Below are 14,891 nucleotides of genomic sequence, written 5' to 3' on the forward strand. Positions count from 1 at the left end.
TATTTTTTTCTTCGTATTGCACTACTTAAGTACACAGCACTGTACAGCAGAACAATAATTTGATAGAACAAACAGGGTGTTATTACAATAATAAATTAAGAGCTAAACGGGTTATTGTGAGTTGTGTTTTCCCAATAAATTTGAGTATTCGAGTTTTTTAGCCTGTAACTCGATCAATTTGAGGTATTTTTACCCTGATTGCATTCAATCAAGTTTTTTACATGCTGGTATTTTCATAAATAACAATAAAAAAGGAATAATCTAACTTCAGATATATAAAATTGACTAAAAAGAGGGGATCTGACTTCCGTCAGTATTTAATTTTGTATAGGAGGAAAGAAGAAAAGTATCCCCGTCTTCTTAATCAGAAAAATTACAAAAGAATATATATTATCACTGTGTGATTTGTTTTCAGTTAAACCCTTAGGTCACGTGATCCAGTATCTATGAGTTCCCTCTTTTTGTTTAAATAATTGATTCCACAAAGTGCTAGTGCTTAACCTCAATAAGTTAACATTAAATAGGGTAAAACTAAAACACAATTAATTTTCCTTTTAATTATTGTGTGCATTTGGTAATTTCTAACTCATGAATAATTCATTTAACATTGAATAATAAGTTACTAACAACCCGCTAAAACACCAATAAGGATGGTAAAGTGCCACCAATTGTGATCGATTCACATATAAATTACTTAAAGTGCAATTATAAATATCTCTGATTCCAAGAAAAAGTAGGAAAAGGAAATTGGTAGAAGGGTGGAGAAGTCCCGTATTGTCTAGCTGATTTTTTTACTAACTGCGGGACCCAGAGATATTTATAATTGCACTTTAAGTAATTTTTCTGATTAAGAAGACGGGGATACTTTTCTTCTTTCCTCCTATTTTCATAAATTAGCAAACATTTGAGGTGTGAGTTTATTTGAGGCAGAAAAAACCTCACAAACGCAACCTTTGATAAATAACCCCCAAAGTGTCAAAGAGACAAGAGGGATTAAATTGCATCATTTGTACCCTTAATAAACAGGGTCAGTAATGGTATCCAGAGGTATACTTGGTCCAGTACTGCCCTAGGACACTGCCTGCTTTTTAACCGAAAGTGTACAGCATCAGGCAGGGGATTTTTATTTTATATGTATAGGCACCGAATGGCCAACCCCAAAACTGCCACTGTGAGTACAGGCTTTGGGTTTTTATATACAGTATAAATATATACTGTATAAATATCTTGATGGTATCACTCTTGTGTGTATGTAATGTGACGCATGCTGACCAAAATGTTTAATGGATCCATTGCATTTAAAATAATTACGTACTGATTTGAAATAATTTCTGCAAACAATTATAAATTCGTTTTTTTTCTTTCATTGAAATGTTTGCAAACTGTTAAATGGTAAATGACTATGGCCATATGGCTTTTTTATTCAACACCCTAGTTCAGCATTTTGACAGACTTACTTGGATGCTAGCAATTTTACAACACACTAGTACAGACCCACAAGGCTTGTTTTTTCCTAATCAATAATGTACTATGTTGTCATAAAACTCAAATCACTTATAAGCATCAATGCAAAAATAGTCACAAATATTTTATATACAGTATGTCAATTGATAATAAAAATGCAGTTTAGTGAGCCCAAAGGCATACTATTTATGAACTCTTCATATTATTTCCGTTTGACTGCTTTGCTTAGTTCATAAAAAGTTCCTGCTAACTCTTTAATACACTGCTAAATTCAGTTTCAATCAATATTTTACAAGAGAACCATAAATATTAAAAAAGTGATTTGGACTTAAAACATTTACAGTTGATCAAGAGAGAGAGCTTTATACTTGTTTTTACTTCTGTGAACTGTTTGTTATCTATCTATTCTTTATCTATCTATGTGTAGTAATGTACTGTATGCACTTAGTTATAATACATACACATACCAATTTATTTATTGCTCAATGGCCAGGTGCAGCTAACAAAAAAAGATGCATGCATAAAAAGGAAACTGTGTTATACTGTACGTTACAGGTATGGGTTCTATATCCAGAATGCTTGTGACCTGGAAATAAGAATATTTTTGTAAGTTGGGTCACCAACGCAAAACATTTAAAATAAAAAGCCCAATAGATTTGCCACCAAAATGTTTTAAACTTAGGATACATCATGTGCAACCTACCGTTTTATTATTAAAGAGAAAAAGAAAATCATTATAAGACTTAATTGCATAAAATGGACTCTCTTGACTTTCTAAATAATTGGTTTCTGGATAATAGAACCCATATCTGTATATTAAAATAAAATAGTCCTCCATTTAGAAAATGGCAGGCAAGATGCAAACTACAAGAAGCTGGCACTTCTTTATGACCACCAAATTTTACTACCAAAGCGTAAAGCTTACTACCAGAGTGGTTGTTAGGAAAGCAGTATTAGGGCTGAACTCTGTGGTGCGCATACATCTGACACGTCACCATGCGATGACACGCATGCTGTGTTTTTATCCAATACATGTCGGATACATGTAGTTTGCACTCGAGATTTCAGATTAAGGGGCAGATTTACTAACCTACGAAAATTCCCCAGCATCCACTTCTTACCCAGCACAACACTTCGCCAGGAGAAAATTCACTCAGACTACGCTTATTCACTAAAATGCAGAGTTTCGTCATGGGCTTCGAACAATGCGAGCATTTTATAATGAAGATGGATTGCGTTCAATTCTTCCTAGCGAAACTTCGCTAGGGATTTTACGTTCAGGTCAGTTTGCATAGGGCGGGAAATTTAAAGTATGGATGTCTTTCTGTTAAATGTTGGTGCATATACCTGTACTTTCAAACTACAATTTTTAAAACACATGTCCAGGGAACCTAAATAAAGACAATAGAGTTATTCTAATGTCCTACACATTTGCCCACTGTAAAATTAATGTTCCATATGTTTGCAAATGTATGGGGAAAACCGGTTACCCAAAAAAAGTTTAAGTTAGGTCTTTTGCAGGCAATCAGGTTGAAAAAAGGAAAAGACGCAAGAGTTTTTTGGACTTTGATGCATTTTTGGTTCACAGCATATAATGTAAGTGACAGAAGATTGAAGAAGATCTAGCTACTTTAATGAACTTCGCCTGGTCTGAGGTGGCAAAGGCAACTCTAAAAAAGGTAACTTCCATTCGACAGAGCGAATTGTCACCTGGTGATAGAGTGTGAATGACTGGTAGCACCTGTCTCTTTCGCTAGCGAATTGGCGCCTGTGCCCATTAGTAAATTGGCGATATCTCTGTGGGCGAATACGCTAGCAAATTGACGCCACTTCACCTTTTGGTAAATCTTCCCTAAATTCCATTTTCTTCTGCACATCCAACACGTCGCCTAAGCGTGCTGTGGAGTTAAGCCCTTAGAGAAAGTTTTGAATTCAATTACAGCTTCTTCCAGCATCAGTCTGTTTGGGAAGGCTCGGGTAATTTGCAACCAAGTTTGCCAACCCAATTGTAGGGCTTCAGTGGTATATTAGTTTGAAGGGATTATATATAACAAGAAGGTTGAGAGTACAATTACAGCTTGTTCCCACAACTGCCATTTTGGGATGGTTTGGTAACAAATGTCTTGGTTCTTCATGACCTAAATTCACGTGTAAAGCTTCGATGTTGCAGTGGTTCAGAGTTCAAATTCAGCATCTTCCAGCATCTTTTTGGCATGTTTTTACTTACATTAGGCTTGCAGTGAATTGAAGATACATCTGACCTACTTCATGACGAAGGTGAGAGGTGCATAGATTTTGTCAGGCAGCCTTTTCATTAAAAAGGTACACTTCTTATTTTACACAAAAAATAGAGTAGGTAAAATAATGTATTAAATGCTCTGCATCATTGCATTTATTCTTTTATACAGTATTTTATATACGTGTCCCTATATGAAACTATTTGATTACATTAATCCATTAGCACAATAATCTTACTGCGTCATTAATATATTGCTTCCTGTTTCATAACAGCTTGAAAACCGACACAGATTTTGACATATCTAAAGTGAACATGGAGGTATATTCTTCACCTCTTAATTCAGAAAACAGAGCAACACATGGTTCCTTGACAAATATAGCTGCTTCATATAGTAGCTATATCATTAAGTATAATATTATTATTACAAGACTTTTAAATGGCAAGGTTTATATAAGATTGGTGTTTACTAACAGTACAGTTTTAAAAAAATAAATAAAAGCAGATGATGATACCATATTTACAAGAAACACATTAATAAATGTGTCACGGTTAATAATTGCATTTACATTGAAATAAATGTCTGTTCCTGTAATAAAGAAGGAAAGGTTAATATGAATACCTGTAAAAATAATCTACATTTTCTCTTCAACAGTTTTTCAAGGTACTACTAGTTATTAATACAACGTAGCATGTGAACGTTTGCAAAAGTTTGCAATTAGGCCTTGATTTTTGTTTATTTTGTTTTGGTTTTGCCTTTGCATTCTACTTCACATTTAAGTACACGAGAAATGTAAAATGCTACCAAAAAGTAGATTTTCAATTACCACATAGAATAAAACTATAATCCATTTGCGGGGGACGGAGTCAGCCGGGAGCGGGAGCAGTCGCATCTACTTGGGCTCCGCACACAGCTCTTCCTAAAGTGAGTGCGTGTTTGTCGGAGTCGGTGGAAATTGTCGCAAATACCCTCCGGAGTGCCATCTATGTCTGCTGCGCCCGGATAACAGTGGCAAGTGCCTTTTATCTGACCTGCTTTACTCGGCGACGCCGTCGAGGCCTATAGTGACCTTTCTTGGATGATCTGCGGTGCAGGTCTCCAACAACGCTGCATCGGATGGTCGGCAGGTGAGAGGCTTGCATGTTGAACACTACGGGTGTTGCCACAGGGGGACTGCTAATCCGGCGCTGTGGTGCTGCATGTTTGGGGAATGTGCGCCATTGCGGCCTACGCACTTTGTATTTCCCTGACTGATTTGGACTATTGTGTCTAGCCCTCTCTCGGCCCGGAGCGTACACCTATAAACTGTGTCACTATTGTAGAAGGGGACTTTTACCTTACTACTACGCTATTTGGGCTCTAATTATTTCTGACTTCACATTATTGCTGATTCCGCTCCCTCCTCCATTAATCCTGTGATAGCTCTGGCTGCTCCGTCTCATGGGAACTTTCTCATATGCTATCCTGCCATTGTTTCCCTGAGCAGTTCTAAGAGGTTAACTGCCTCCATGGCTTTGTGCTAAAGATCGAGGTGCAATCTTCGGAGCCGAGATACTACCATAATTTGCTATTGCATGTTTGACATTTTACAGGAGCGTTGGTGACTTGCTATTCCAGCATTATGGGGAAAATTGGGAAAGCTCCCCCCCCACAAAAGGCCACGCCAAAAGACAAGGCCAAAAATTTAGATGCATATCTAGCCAAGGAAACTGGCTGTGCAGTCGCCTTGTCTGAACCAGAAGATTCTAATGACCAAGCCGCATTGCATTCTCATTCTACCAAAATCCATTCAAGGGATGCCGCACTGATGGAACAATTTAAAATAATGCTGCGTACTGAACTTGATATATCTACAAAAAAGATTACTGCTTCTTTGTCAAAAGAAATCAAAGAAATCAGTAAAAGAACAGATACCCTGGAACACAGATTGGATGATACTACCACAGTGCTAGAGGGTCATGAGACGGATATTGATTCTCTTCGTTATCAGCTACAAGAGCTTCAAGACAAGATGGAGGACATGGAAAATAGATCACGTCGTGGTAACATTCGGATCAGAGGCCTTCCGGAATCTTATAAAAATTTGGAATCTGATATTACTGAATTTTTTTCCTTGCTTGTTCCACACCTCCCAACGTCCAAACTCGAAATGGACAGAGTTCATAGAGCATTAGGACAACCACCTCAGGAGGGCCACCCCAGAGATGTGATTTTGAAGCTTCACTACTACACTGCCAAGGAAACGATTATGCAAGCGGCACGACAGTCCGATCACTTGGAATATGAAGGTCACCCATTGCAACTCTTTGCTGATATAGCTCCGGCTACAATTGCCAAACGGCGTTCTTTCAAACCTATTACGGCGGTTCTACAACAGAACAATATAAAGTATAGATGGGCCTTCCCCTTTTGACTACATTTCCTACACCAAGGCAAGCAGTACTCCACAGCTGATTTGGATGAGGCTACTGCACTGTTGCAACAATTACATCTTAAGCACCGCTCTACCGCCTCAACGTCACCCTGTGAGGGAGATTGATCCATACATCCTGGACGTTGGTAACATTGCTGATAATAACTAAAATGCCTATGCTCATTATATTTGCTTTTTAGGTTTTTCGCTGGCTATATTGTTTATTTTATATGCTGTTGACATTGTCAATTGTGAGTACAATATTGTTACGGTAATAATTTGAAGTGCTCCGAAGACCAACCTGTTGATCCACCCACAACAGGATTAATATATGGAACGTCACGCTACTGTGACGTGTGTATTACAATCTGTTTTACGACTTCAGTTTACTTTTTTATTTATATTCTTAGTTAATTGTTTAGCAACTTTTTTCGTTTATTTGATCCAACACCGTGTCCGCTTTATCTATGCTCTTTTCAGTGAAACTGCCACCCGACTACAGTCATGCTCATTGATATGCTATACTGCCCTGCTGTTATGGCTAACTTGAGAGTTATTTCCCACAATGTACAAGGTTTCAATTCTCCGCACAAACGGCTTTTAGGTACTATCGTTCCCTTCATGCAGATGTTTTGTTTCTACAAGAGACACACTTTTCCCTAGACTCAACCCCGGCTTACTTATCTTCGTACTTTCCTCACTACTATTTGGCAGCAAATTCTGCTAAAAAAAATGGTGTGGCCATCTGTTTTAGTAAGAGCCTCCACTTTAAGCTTCAGACATTGAAGAAAGACCCGCATGGTAGATATGTATTGCTTGTTGGTGAAATGCAAGACACTAAGGTGACTTTGCTTAACTATTATGCCCCAAATACTGGGCAAGATTGTTTTTTTGAGGAGTTACAAGGAATAATTACATCATTTCGTAAAGGTCAATTGATAATGGGTGGAGACTCTAATATTTGCTTGCAGGCTAAATTGGATAAAACATTTAAGGATCCTTCACATTCAATGGCAGACACAGTTTGTGCTACAAAGATACAAACTATACTCCGCATGTTATTGGTAATAGACGCTTGGAGAGAGCGTTGGCCTACAACTAAAGATTATACTTATTTTCTAATCCACACAAAATTTATTCCCGTATAGACCATATCTTTGTGGCGCAAACGTTGTTGCCAAATATAACCTCTGCTAAAATTGTGCCAATTGCTTGGTCGGATCATTCTATAGTACTAGTGAATTTAGCATCACTGATAAGCAAACCTACAGAATTTCGATGGTGATTGAACAATGCTTTATTAGCTACGCCTCAGTTGCGATCCCAAATTGAAGGTAACATCCAGCAATATTTTGCATTGAATCAGGGTACGGTGTCTTCTCCAATTACATTGTGGGAAGCCCATAAATCTGTATTGCGGGGTGACATTATAAGTATGGCTGCAGCTCGCAAAAAAACAAAACAAGCTAGAATCAAGGAATTGGAAAATAAATTATTGATCTTGGAGAAGCAAAATAAAATTAAAGTCTCTCCTAGGTTGCAAACTACTATTTTGGATGTTAAAAGGGAATTGGACCTGCTTTATACGCAGGATATTGAAAATGTACGTCAATGGCAGCTTAATAGACGTTATCGCAAAGGGAATAAATCAGATACTCCCCTAGCTCGCACCTTACACTCAGTAATGTCTCCACATTCTCCATTATATAAAATTCGAACCAAATCTGGTTCGATTACTGGCAACCCGAAAACAATCTTACAAGAGTTTGTTGCTTTCTACTCCAAAATCTATCAGGATCCGTCTACTTTTACTGTGCCACATGCAGATAGTTTATTTTCTACAGTACACTTACCTACCTTGACTCCTGAACAGCGCCTCTTAATGGACAATAATATTACTGTGGAAGAAACTTTATTGGCAATTAAATTACTCCCTAATTCTAAAACCCCAGGACCAGATGGCTTTTCAATTTTGTACTATAAAAAATTTGCCCCAATATTGGCTCCGCATCTTACAAATTTATTTAATAAATTGATGCAAGGAGGTAAACTACACTCGGACTCTATATTGGCACAGATTGCTTTGATCCCCAAACCTAATAAAGACTCGTTAGATTGTGGCAATTATCGTCCCATTTCCATATTAAACAATGATGTCAAAATTTTAGGGAAAATACTAGCTACGCGCCTGAACTCATTCTTAGTTCCCCTAATCCACCCAGATCAAGTGGGATTTGTCCCTAATAGAGATGGCGGGGATAACATTAGACACTTGTTACAATTGCTATACACCCTTAACTCCTCCCGAACCTCAGCAGTAATATTAGCGCTGGATATTCAAAAGGCCTTTGATTCAGTCTCCTGGGAATATTTATATTATATTTTGCGCAAATGGAACTTTGGGGATAAGTTTCTTTCATCGATTCAGGCACTATATAACACTCCACAAGCCTTTCTTAAATGGGGTCCTTTTGCTTCTGATACGATTACCCTCTACAGAGGGACGAGACAGGGATGCCCCCTCTCCCCACTCTTATTTATTCTGGCGATTGAACCCCTAGCAATATTGATTAGGCAAGACTCAAGGATTACTGGTACGACAATAGCCCACCAAACTCACAAACAAATGCTCTTTGCTGATGACTTATTGCTGACGCTAACGAAACCGCTGACATCTCTCCCACATTTGTTTAATACCCTCCATCACTGGTGATTAATTCGACTAAATCTGAAGCCCTTCCTTTGAATATTACTTCACCGCAAGAAAAATTACTTAAGATTAATTTTGATCTGCAGTGGAAAGTCAAACAGTTAAGTTACTTAGGGGTGAAAATTACTCCAACCCTCGAAGGCTTATATCAAGCTAACTATCCTCCACTCTGGATAGATATTACTAAGTCTCTTGTGGCCTGGTCTAAATTACATATATCATGGTTTGGGAGAATAAATGCAATTAAGATGGTTCTTTTACCTAAACTATTATATTTTTTCCGCGTTCTGCCTATTGAAATTGCAAAGTCGCAATTACATAAAATACAACAAAAATTTGCAAATTTTATTTGGGCTGGAAAAAAATCACGTTTGGCCCGAAATACGTCTTTTTTACCCAGGAACAGGGGTGTCCTGAGTGTCCCTAACATTTTTTTCTATTATCAAGCAGCGCAAATTGCGCCATTAATTCATTTCTATAGACCTATCCTTCCATTATGGGCACAAATAGAAGTCGCGCAACTCAAGCCGATTAATCCTGCAGTGTTACCTTGGATTTCTAAATGTAAGAGGCCCATCGCTTCCACCCCAATATTAAAAATGGCACTAGCTGTATGGGACCAGGTTGTATTAAAAACCCCTTTGAAATCGCCTCATTGTCCGGCTATGCCTGTTATTGGCAACCCTGTTTTTCGACCAGGTCTACAGGATATTGATTTTCGTTGGTGGTATTCCCACAACATGTTATATGTAACTCAGTTTTTTGGCTTGCAAGGCCTCAAGAAATGGTCCACTATAGTTGAACAGTGTAATCCTCCAAGAGTGGAATGCTTTCGATATATTCAGATCCAACACTTTCTGACTGAAGTGACTAAAGGGTGTGCTGATATCCTATCCTCTTCCGCTGCGGAACAAATGTGTGTTAAGTTCCCTTGAAGTGGGGGTATAATATCTATGTTATACAAGGACATTTTAAATTCAGCGATTACTTCCCCTCCGACATATACTACTCATTGGGAACGGGATCTGGGTAATATAATAGATGACGCTTCCTGGCAACAAACATGGGTGAATACAGCCAAATCCTCCATAAATACGTTGGCACAGGAAACTCTATACAAGGTGATCTCTAGATGGTACTTGGTTCCTACCAAGTTGCATAAATATTATCCCGCTGTCAGTCCCCTCTGTTTCCGAAATTGTGGAACGGAAGGTACTATGATACATGTTTGGTGGCAGTGCAGACAGGCGTTCAGATTTTGGTCCAGGATATTCACACTAATAGATTCAATAATGGGAGTTAGACTCCGAAAAGACCCTAAGATAGCCTTACTCAATACCACTATTCCAATTTCGGACAAATATCATCGCAAATTGATACAGTTTGTTTTTGTAGCAGCGAAACAGACTATTGCCGCCTCATGGAAGAAAAGTTCTATTCCTATGGTTATGTTTCATTTAAAAATGAATTGGATAATGGTAAATGAAAGATTATTGAGTATATCTACTGATACCTATTCTACCTTTACTAAGGTCTGGACTCCCTGGATGCATTACGCCAGACTACACTAAAAATTGTCTAGTGCAGGTTTTACAATCTTCCAATTTCCCTGCACCACTCTGTACCTGGCTTATCAAGTGGTTTATACTGAATTGAAACCTATATGATGGAATTTAAGGTAGTTTCAAAACCTGAATTAAGAGCTAACTGTTGACAATATAATGACCACGGACACGGTTGATTCGGTTTATTGTTCAGTTTTCTTTTTATTTCGTTTTCTTCAATATGTATTCTTTACTTATGCTACATGATTTTTCCCGATGTGTCACTATGTAGAGTGTCCGGAGCCGCTGCTCTTCCTTCACTCTCAAGACATTTGTATGTTATGACTATATTCCCCTCTGCGTAGGAGGATACACATTTTCTACATGTACGAATGCATTAAAAATTTTGTTATGAGAAAAGTATATGCTGTTTTTCCATCTAATAAAAAGATTTGAAAGAAAACTATAATCCATTTGCAATGGTATTAGTATAGTACTATCTACATTATACTAATTGTTTACTTCCCCTTCAGATATCTTAATTGAAAACACACAACCAATTATTATTAAACAACGTATATGTTTTCATATGTGGCATTCTTCCAATTTTTCTTATTAACAATTCTATAATTACCATATGTAAAATGTTACATTACATGCAAATTGTAGCTGTTCAGCTATACAAAATGTTAATCAATTCTCAAATTAGCATCTGAATGCATTTGTTTTATGCATAGTTCATATAGTTTCTTCCATTATAGTTATTTTACAGTGTGTAGGCTTCCTGCCTGACAAAGTCAGATAGGATATATTTGTTGGCATACACTCATTGCAGTTTGCCTTCAACTAAACAACTGCCTTAACCCTGTAAATACCAGGTAGACTGAAAAGAATATATAAGGGGGTTACTGTTGCACTCAGAATAGTGTTGAAATCCACCCATACACATTCAACAGCCGATCTGAAAACAAGTTTTACCTGATTTATTAAAGAAATAATCACCCCCAGTTTCATTCACAAATCCTGAGCAAGACTGAGTTGATATTATGGTGCCTCACAATTAGAAACACAAAAAAAACTCACAAGCTGTGTTGCAAATAAAAAGTAGCAGCACAGTTCTGTATCTTGTGTGGCTCCCTTCATGTTTTTTATTCTGATGTATTTAAGGTGTGACCATATTGAGGTAAGTCAATCAGGTAACCAATAATAGGAGCAAGTTGGAGAATATATTTTGATATGGTGCCTCACCTCTTATTGTCTCACAGAACTGTAGATAGGTGTGAGCAGGCCCGGACTGGCAATCTGTGGGTTCTGGCAAATACCAGAGGGGCTGCCATAAGATGCCATAGAAAGTCACTGTTTAGTGGGTTGGTCAGAAGCTGATTGGGCCTCTCTGTACTTGGAATGCCTGGGCCTATTTAGACTCCCAGTCCAGACCTGGGTGTGAGGGTGCATAGAGATATTTTTTTCAAAAGTTTCTCATTATTCATTGTAAGGCATGCTTAATTCCAGTGACTTTATGTTGGGCCAGTTAATTAGATTTAATTCAATCAGCAATGGTTTGGGATTGCGTTGGTATAAGATCCTATTCACCATGGTGTGAACCCTAGTCAAAAGAAGTTGCTTCAAAGAAGTGTGAATGGAAGTCATACATGTGGGGGCCAATTCATTAACTTCGAGTGAAGGGTTCGAAGTAAAAAAACGTTGAATTTCGGAGTGTTTTTTGGGCTACTTCGACCATCGAATGGGCTACTTCGACCTTTGACTACGACTTCGAAGGATTCGAACTAAAAATCGTTCGACTATTCGACCATTTGATAGTCGAAGTACTGTCTCTTTAAGAAAAAACTTTGACCCCCTAGTTCGCCACCTAAAAGCTACCATAGGCTTGGCTATGTTTTTTTGGTCGAAGGATAATCCTTCGATCGTTGGATTAAAATCCTTTGAATCGTTCGATTCGAAGGATTTAATCGTTCAATCGAAGGATTATTCCTTCAATCGAAGGATTATTCCTTCAATCGAAGGATTATTCCTTCGATCCTTCGATCGCAGTATTTGCGCAAAATCCTTTAACTTCGATAGTCGAAGGATTTTCATTCCCAGTCGAATATCGAGGGTTAATTAACCCTCGATATTCGACCCTTGATGCATCTGCCACTTACTGTATCAGAGATGCTTATGAGAATTACAAATATTTCCCTAAATAACTTACAGTATACCTATCTAAGGCAGCTCTGTATGGTAAATATGAAAATTGATGTAAACTCCACATACTACAAAAGTACAGTTCTTTAAGATAGTATTAATAGCCAAATGTGTCTCTTTTCATACACGAGTAAAGCAAAAGGATTACTGAGAAGCAAAGCCAGTTTTGTTCATTGTTCATGCAATACAGTACTATAGGCTAATGTTCAGCCACTGTGTTTAAAACTACAGCCAGGTAATTGTTAATCAGTTCCAAACTACAGACCAGTTTTGCTTTTACTGGGTCTTAGCACTGTAGTACAACGTTTTCAGATCTGTAGTGTTCATACAGTATGTGGATCCACATAAAAAGTGTTTCACATGAGAAGACCCTCTCATTATTTGTATGCAGAGCAGAAGGAACTTAATATCAACTTTTCGGTGCCTTATTTTTAGGTTACTATTTTATGAGGATTCCCTTGAGATAAAAAAAGAAAGAAGGCTGGATCTTATGGTTGGATACACATTTTTTAGCCATGATGTCAGATATAGCCTGTTCTTGAACCAGAGACACAGGAGGCAGTGTGGCTTGATCCTTATGTTATATTATATTATCCATGACTCTTCCCTTCTATCTGTATTTCCTGGTCCATGACCATTTCCAGCTGCAGGCAATAACAAAACCCTGATGGTAGATCATTAGCTCATTCTGCTGTATCCGAATCTTGTGTTTTTGTACTGAATCTTGTTCAAGTTTCTGTTGCTGCGATCCTGTACCTATCGTGTAAGTCCTGCTCCTGCCCTGTCTTTGTTCCCCATTATCTGATCTCCTGGTTTTTACCCTGTCCTGTTACCCAACTCTGTACATTTCCCGCTGGCCCTTGACCTTCAGCCTGTTATATAGATCCATATGATTGCTGCCTGCCCTGACCCCCAGCCTGTTTCATGGACTTTGTTTCCTGCCAGTTCTGTATTTACAGTTTTTTATTAAAGCTTGTTTAAGCCTGTAGTTCTGGTAAGCAGTGTGTTTTACTCACATTGGGGGGGGGAGGAATGTAATATTGGTTGATTGCAAAAATCGTTCACAGTTTGTTCGCAATGCGAAGAAATGTTCGCAAAGTGAACAATTTTGCCTTTGCGAACACTTTGCCGCTCACACAACAGTAGGATAGCGATAGCAAATTTCATAGTTTGCTATTATGTGCAGTGTATGTGATAAAACTTCTTAAAAAAAGTTATTTTTGCTCCAAAAGTTTCTGCCATCTTCAAGCAAGTGTTAAAGGTCCACAATGTGCAATTAAGATATACATAATGCTATGCAAGCCTAATGAAGAATATTATATTGCGACATGCTAATTTTTATTCGCAAATTTGTTCTCTTTGTTAATTTTATTACATTACCCCCATAGGCTCCTGCTGGTTAAATCACCAGGTATCTCTAACACATGAAAGCTGTGAAGTTGAGGAATTTTGTCACTGTAAAAAGATGTACTGACAGATAGATGAGAGTTTCAAGAAAGGGTTGGATGCCCTTTTAGTGAGCTGTAAAAGAAGCTAGTGATATTTATTCTGATATTAACAGAAAAGTTTAGCCATGGCCTGGTCCTAAAGGGAACTGACTGCTCCCTGATTCAAAGTTTTTCAGTTTCACATATCTGTATAGGTCCCTCTATTCTAGAATAGTATTTAAAGTTGTTCTAACATTCATATATGTGTAGATGGTATAAGTACCTTATTTAATGTTTCAGAAGTATGCACTGCATTTTGTAATTTATAAATGTACATATAGGTAAAGTATACATAACAAAGATATTAGTCAACTTAATATAACACAGAAGCTATCCAGTGCCATTTTTGCTAGCTTACCTCTAGATGTATTGAAATGCATGGTTCTACCACACTCTTATCAGTGAATCAGGAGCAATACATGTAAAATGATAAAGCATGCAATAGCTCTAGTTATAATTAATAATTTCACACCTAGTAGGTTAAAATCCGATATAGACAGACAGACAAGTTCTTTGCCACTTGATCTATTTTCTGTTTTCAGTAGATTTCCTTAGGGGAAGCAAAATTTTACCTTTACAAATTTGCCTAAACCCAAAGCTGCAACCTGTTCTCTATATCTCCCAACTCAGAAATTATTCGAAATATCTGTCTGATTTTTTCTTTGTAGAAATATCTACAGCGATTTCAATAATAATATTTTCTGTTTGTTTTCACCCTTAACAAATCAATAGTGTGAAACTACTAAATATTGTTTGTGAATTTCCAATTGTGTAGTCATTACAGATTATATTTTGTTACAGTGTTCTAACTTTTGCAGTTTGTGAGCCTTT

This window comes from Xenopus laevis, chromosome 1L (genome assembly GCF_017654675.1).
Source record: "Xenopus laevis strain J_2021 chromosome 1L, Xenopus_laevis_v10.1, whole genome shotgun sequence".
Classification (NCBI taxonomy): domain Eukaryota; kingdom Metazoa; phylum Chordata; class Amphibia; order Anura; family Pipidae; genus Xenopus; species Xenopus laevis.